We start from the raw sequence: 6,036 nt of genomic DNA on the forward strand, positions 1-6,036 counted from the left end.
TATTATTTAATCAGGAATCGAAGAGAAAATCTGGGACGATCAAAGAGCGGACTGCAAAAAAGGAATGTTGTAGAGGTTTGCTTAAAAAAAAAATTGCTGGGAAAATTTCCTTTGGTAACCTCTAAACCTTTCTTGTTTAAATTGATTCCCAATTAGCTTAAAATTTTATGGTGATTGTTTGATTTTAATTTTAGCAAAAGTGTGAATGCATGCTTGATACACATACACTAATTAATCCACATTTAGTAAGGGCGATCACCCCAACAAGATAAGAGCCGGATTTCATCACCGGACTCTTTCCCAACTTAGGTGAACTCAATCTCACATAGTGTCAGCTTAATTAAAATCAATTAGACGTTGGCCCCTAGGGACATTCGAGCTCAATAGGACGAAGATCACCGAAAGTTGCACCAATTTCGCTCTGTGGCTCAGTTGATGTCTAGGCAAGCTTTGTCCCTATAAGGGAGACAGCTCATCTGTTCGAGGCAAGTGGTTTTTAAGTGGGACCTTTGCGAACGCATCGTGACCCCTCCACTTACCTAGGAGCTTACCTGGTCAACTCGATTCATTAGACCGGATTGGAGGCTTAGGTGCCCTCTTCAAACCAGTTAGGAGCTGTCTAGTGATTTTAGGGCAAATACAAGGATTGATGAGTTTTTCTTTTATTGCATGTTTGACTGATCAAGTACTAGTGTATGCAAGGGAGTCGTTCTAGAGTACGTGACCTATTACCTTTTGATCCTGAAATAGAACGGACCCTTAGGAATATTCGAGCTGAGATCAGAATATTAGAATCATCCCCACCTCCCGAGATGGCTGAAGAACAACCCAAACTCCTGAGGGAGTACTTTACTCCCACCATTTACACTTTTCCATCTTGCATTCGATTACCTGAAGTAGCAGCGGTACAATATGAAATAAAGTCTAGTGTGATCCAAATGCTCCCATCTTTTTATGGGCTCACCAACGAAGATCCATATAAACACTTAGATGAATTTTCTGAGATTTGCACCACTGTCAAGATTCAGAACTTCACTGATGATGCTCTGAAACCTAGATTATTCCCCTTCTCCCTTAAAGATAGAGCCAAGCAATGGCTGATTCTTTAGAAGCCAATTCAATTCATTCCTGGGATCAAATGCAACAAAAAATTTTTAAAAAATACATTTCCATAGGAAGAACGAACCAGTTCAGACGTGCCATCACAAGCTTCTCCCAAACTGAGAGAGAAGAATTTCATGAAACTTGGAAGAGATTTTGGGACCTGATCCGTAAATGTCCACATCATCAAATACCTAAATTGCAGCTAGTGCAATGTTTCTATGACGGATTGACTGAACGAAACCGTCAGATGATTGATGTCGCATGCGGGAGAACTTTCATGCTTCAAAATGAGCATGAAGCATGGCAATTATTTGAAAATCTCAATGAAAACTTCCTCCACCATGCTTCCTATTCTCGTCAAGCACCCCCGAGCTCTCAAAGGAAAGGGACCATTTATGAAATAAGTCATTCTATGGACCTGTCTAGCAAGGTAGATGCACTGTCCCATAAGATTGGCCAACTATGATAGGTGGGCATTTCATTAACTCTTTCCAAGCACAAGTGTGTACTATCTGTTCTAGCCCATTCCACCCTATTCATGAGTGCCCCTCAGCACCCCAATTCTCCGAACTCGTGCAAGAACACATCAATGCTGCTCAAACACAGCCCAGACCGGATAATGATGTTAGATGTATGCCCTAGAAGCCAATTTGGCTGACACATTGTTGATTCTAGGGACATAATTTTGTACTTGACTATTTATTATTGAATAAATAAAAGGCATCTTTTTCATTCATATTGTTTATGTGTCTATGAATCGTCCAAGAAATTAATAAGATGATGATACATATTCTCAAGAGTTGAGAATTTGAGCCATGTATCATTGGTGATTAATTTCTAAATGCTCCTGATCAATGGATCATCACGAGGACGGTGATCGATCCGATCAGTGCACAGATCACTTTCCTTCTAGATGGACGAGACTTGAGTCCACAGTGTAGGGACACTGAAGTGATAGTGCAGGTGCTTGTTAGAGAACAAGGGTACTGAGCGTGACCAAGACAAGAAGTCACTTGGATGTCTATCCACTCGTCAGTGACTTACTTGATGTTGCAGTAGTGTGACTGGTCCTTTGACCTGCGGTGCTTCGGCTACTCACAGTGAGGTTATTGTAGTTTGACTGCACACATACATGGTCTCTAGCCATATAGGTCCATGCAGTGTAGATTGGCTGCAGTAGGTTCACTGTAGGAGTAGGGTATGCACTTACAAGGAATCTATCGACCTTGATAGAAGAGGAGTGATCCTATGTGATTTGTTAGACTGAGTTCTAAGACCTTGGCCAGGGCAGTAAAGTGGAGAAAGAGTTTTCCACTATCGAACTCAAGTCGAATAAATCTTGACATATGACAGACGATGGGGTTTGACGAGTTGTCCATGACCTCCGTCCTGTAGGGATCCACGATAGTAGGACTGTATCACATGTTAACTGCACCTAGAGGTTCATCATTCCATTCTGCTGGGTAGCCACTACATGCTGCTAGGTGTCACTGGTGGATGGTGGGACTCATAGGGATTATCTTGATGATCGATAAACCCTAATGAGTTGAGTTGGAATCGTTCCAACCCATTGAAAGGAGTTTTCAATGATATAGTGATAGAGATCACAATATATCTCACTACCAGTCAGAATAGAACCTATGGGGTCACACACACTAGAAGTATTGACCGATCCGATGGTTGAAATCGTGATTAGAAATCACAAGAAATCAATTTGATTGATAAGAAGTTGAAGAAGGAAAAGGAATTAATTAATTGGACTTGAAACAAGAATCCTACTTCGGGTAGGATACCTAGAGTTCTAATTGAATTAGGACTGGCATTCCTACTTGGAATAGGATTCCTCAATCCTAATGAGATTAGGAGTTTTGAATTAAAATTGGATTCCTACTTGGAGTAGGATTCCTAGAAATCCTAATTGGATTAGGACTTCGGATTCAAATAGAGTCCTAATTGGATTAGGACTAAAATTAAACAAATCCTAATTGGATTAGGATTTCTTAAGTCCTAATTAATTATTAATCTAATGAATCAACATGACTCCTAATTGGATTAGGATTGAAGAGTTCAATGGAGTCATGATCCATTCAAGTCCTAATTAGATTGGGACTAGCATAGATTGAACCCAAATTGGCTAATCCTAATTAGATTAGGATGAAACCATGAGAGAGGCACCTAATCCTCTTTGGAAGAGGATTAGGTTAACCAACTAAGAGGGGCATCAGCCCCTCTCCAATTGCTTGGGGCGACAAGAAGAGAGGAGCTAGGGCCGGCGCCCCCTTCTTTCTTTGGAAAGTTATCTAGGGCTCCAACTTTGGAGGAGCCCTTGATAGCTATAAGAAGCACCATGAGGCCGGCGCCCTAAGCATTGGAGCCCTCTTCCCTTGTGCCGTGGCCACCCTCTTCCTCCCTCTTAAGTTGCAGCCGCAAGCAAGAAAGAAGGAACCTCCAAGTGTTGGCGGCTTCCTCCTCTTCCTTTTCTTCATCCAGCGCAAGCAACAGAAAGAAGGCTGTGCAGGGGTTCATCTACTTCCTCTTCTTCATCCTTCTTCTTCCTCCTCTCAAGCACTTTCAAGAGTTGAAAGAAAGAGAAGAGATCAGCCATCAAAGGAGTCTTTGCAAGGGAGCTAGCACCCCGGGAAGACAAGAAAGCTTTGATCGGTTCTCTACTTCGTGTGGATACCCGTAGAGGCCGGACGTTTGAACGGCTTCAAGCGAACCCTCTTCCTAAAACCACGAATTCAGATTCGCGGTGATCATCTACCCGCGCAAGGTGAAGATTTGATCTTCCTAGTAGTTTTAAAAGTTTTAATTCTTACCTAATTACGAAAGGTCACGAAACAACGTTCATGCGATGAACGTCGAACTCGCGCATGCCGATTCCGCTGCCATCTGAAAATTTTTGAAATATCAGCGGCATGGGCGGGTTCCCAACAGTGGTATCAGAGCCTAGGCTTCGTAGATTAAGGTAAGAATTAAATATCTAAAGGCTTATTAGATCTGAAAATTGATTGATCATGCATGCTGAAAAATTCTGCATGCAGATTTTTCAGGGGTGCTGATTTTTTACATGCTGATTTTTATGTGATAAAAAGATGATTCTAATTGCATTGTTAATGAGATTACAAAGTTTAGAATCATAATTAGCATGATCAGCGACCTATGTCATGATATAATCAGTTAAGTTTCAGATCTGAAAATTATAATTGTAGCATACGGTGATGATCATAGGATTCAACCCCTTTTGGTATCAAATGTAATGACCTGCGATGTGATCTGCGATGTCATGTAATTTTTCAGATGCTTGCATGCATCTTATTTGATGTTTTGAGAGGCCTGCGTGCCTCCTAAAAGGAGATGTAAATTATTTTTATTTTTATTTTACATCTGGTTGTATTTCTGTGATGTGATGTACATCAACGATCAAGTCGAAGACGATGCATGAGATGAACAGGGGTCTAAGCGGTTGATGGCGATGGGATCAAGAGTTGATCAAGGATCGAATCAAGGAAGCTTGGAATCAATTCAAGAGTTGAAGACCACTTGATCGATTGATGTGCATGTGCTTGTAATACGACCTAATTAGAATCCATGATCATCACCTAGTTAAAGTTTAGCTTTAATTATTGCCGCGATTATAACTGCCTGCAATGCGCCGTTTGCATGTGATGTGAATGAGAGTCGGGTAGATAGGTCTACATGTGATGTAGCAAACCCAATTGAGACCTAAATCAAAACCTCCTCAATCAAGTCGAGAGTGAACCGACATGAGCAAGTCATATTAGATTAATTGATCTAATTGGTGTCTAGGAAAGCATGAAAGGTGGTTACTTAATTAGGACCTTACTCTCTGAGTAAGGGGAGCCTCCCACCTGCTTACCTGGCCAATTGTTCGATTACCTCTTATGAAGGGTTCAAGTTGCAAACACTAAGACCTGATTAACCAATATTAAGTCAATAGGTCTTCCACTGTAGTAGAGCTGCTAAGGCCTTTCTGATGTTGACTTGTCTCGGCTGGACACAGTGGTCAAGTTGCATTGGGGGGCTGGACCTCTCTATAGACATGAGATGTTGTAGGGTAAAGGTGGGGTTGGGCACCAATAACTGTTAGGTGAGGACCCAATGACGACTTTATTCCTACGGTTATACAGTGGGTCTGACTTAACTAAGAAATGGGACCAATAACTGTTAGGTGAGGTCTTCATGGCTTAGAGACCAAGTTACACTGCACCATGCTTGAGAAGCATTGTACAAGAGTTGTACACTCATCCATCTATGTGTCACCAATAACTGTTAGGTGAGGTGGCATGTAAATCGATGGGACCGCAGTACCCACTAGAAACCCTAGTCGTGTGGGATTTCCGTTTTCCTACCAGGGGAGTGTGAGGAATTCGAGAAAATAGTGGGAGTCATATTTGTTCTAAAAGACCTTAGGACAGATTAGGATCAAGTACAAAAGTCTAACTAGAATCTTTACTCTCTGCAGATACAATGTCGGCTTCAAACCCTTTGACCCGTATTCTTGAGACCAACCGACTGACCGGAACCAATTACAAGGACTGGCTTAGAAATCTCAAAATAGTTTTGGACTGTGAGAAGATAGGCTACATACTCGATTCAGATATCCCCACATTACCAGCACGTCCCACTGATGTTCAGCGTGAGATGCATAAAAAGTGGTTGGACGATGACATTAGAGTAAAATGCTATATGATGGCATCTATGTCTAATGAACTCCAATGCCAGCATGAAAATATAAAGACTGCTAGGGACATACTGGCACACCTGCAAGAGTTGTATAGTGAGCAAAGTCGCACAGCTCGTTTTGAAGTGTCCAAGAGGCTTTTCAAAGCGAAGATGCGCGAGGGGCAGTCTGTCCATGATCACGGTCTGACCATGATCAAGGACCTAGAGGAGCTTGAGAAGCTCGGT

This window comes from Phoenix dactylifera, unplaced genomic scaffold (assembly GCF_009389715.1).
Source record: "Phoenix dactylifera cultivar Barhee BC4 unplaced genomic scaffold, palm_55x_up_171113_PBpolish2nd_filt_p 000731F, whole genome shotgun sequence".
In the NCBI taxonomy this organism is placed as follows: Eukaryota; Viridiplantae; Streptophyta; class Magnoliopsida; order Arecales; family Arecaceae; genus Phoenix; species Phoenix dactylifera.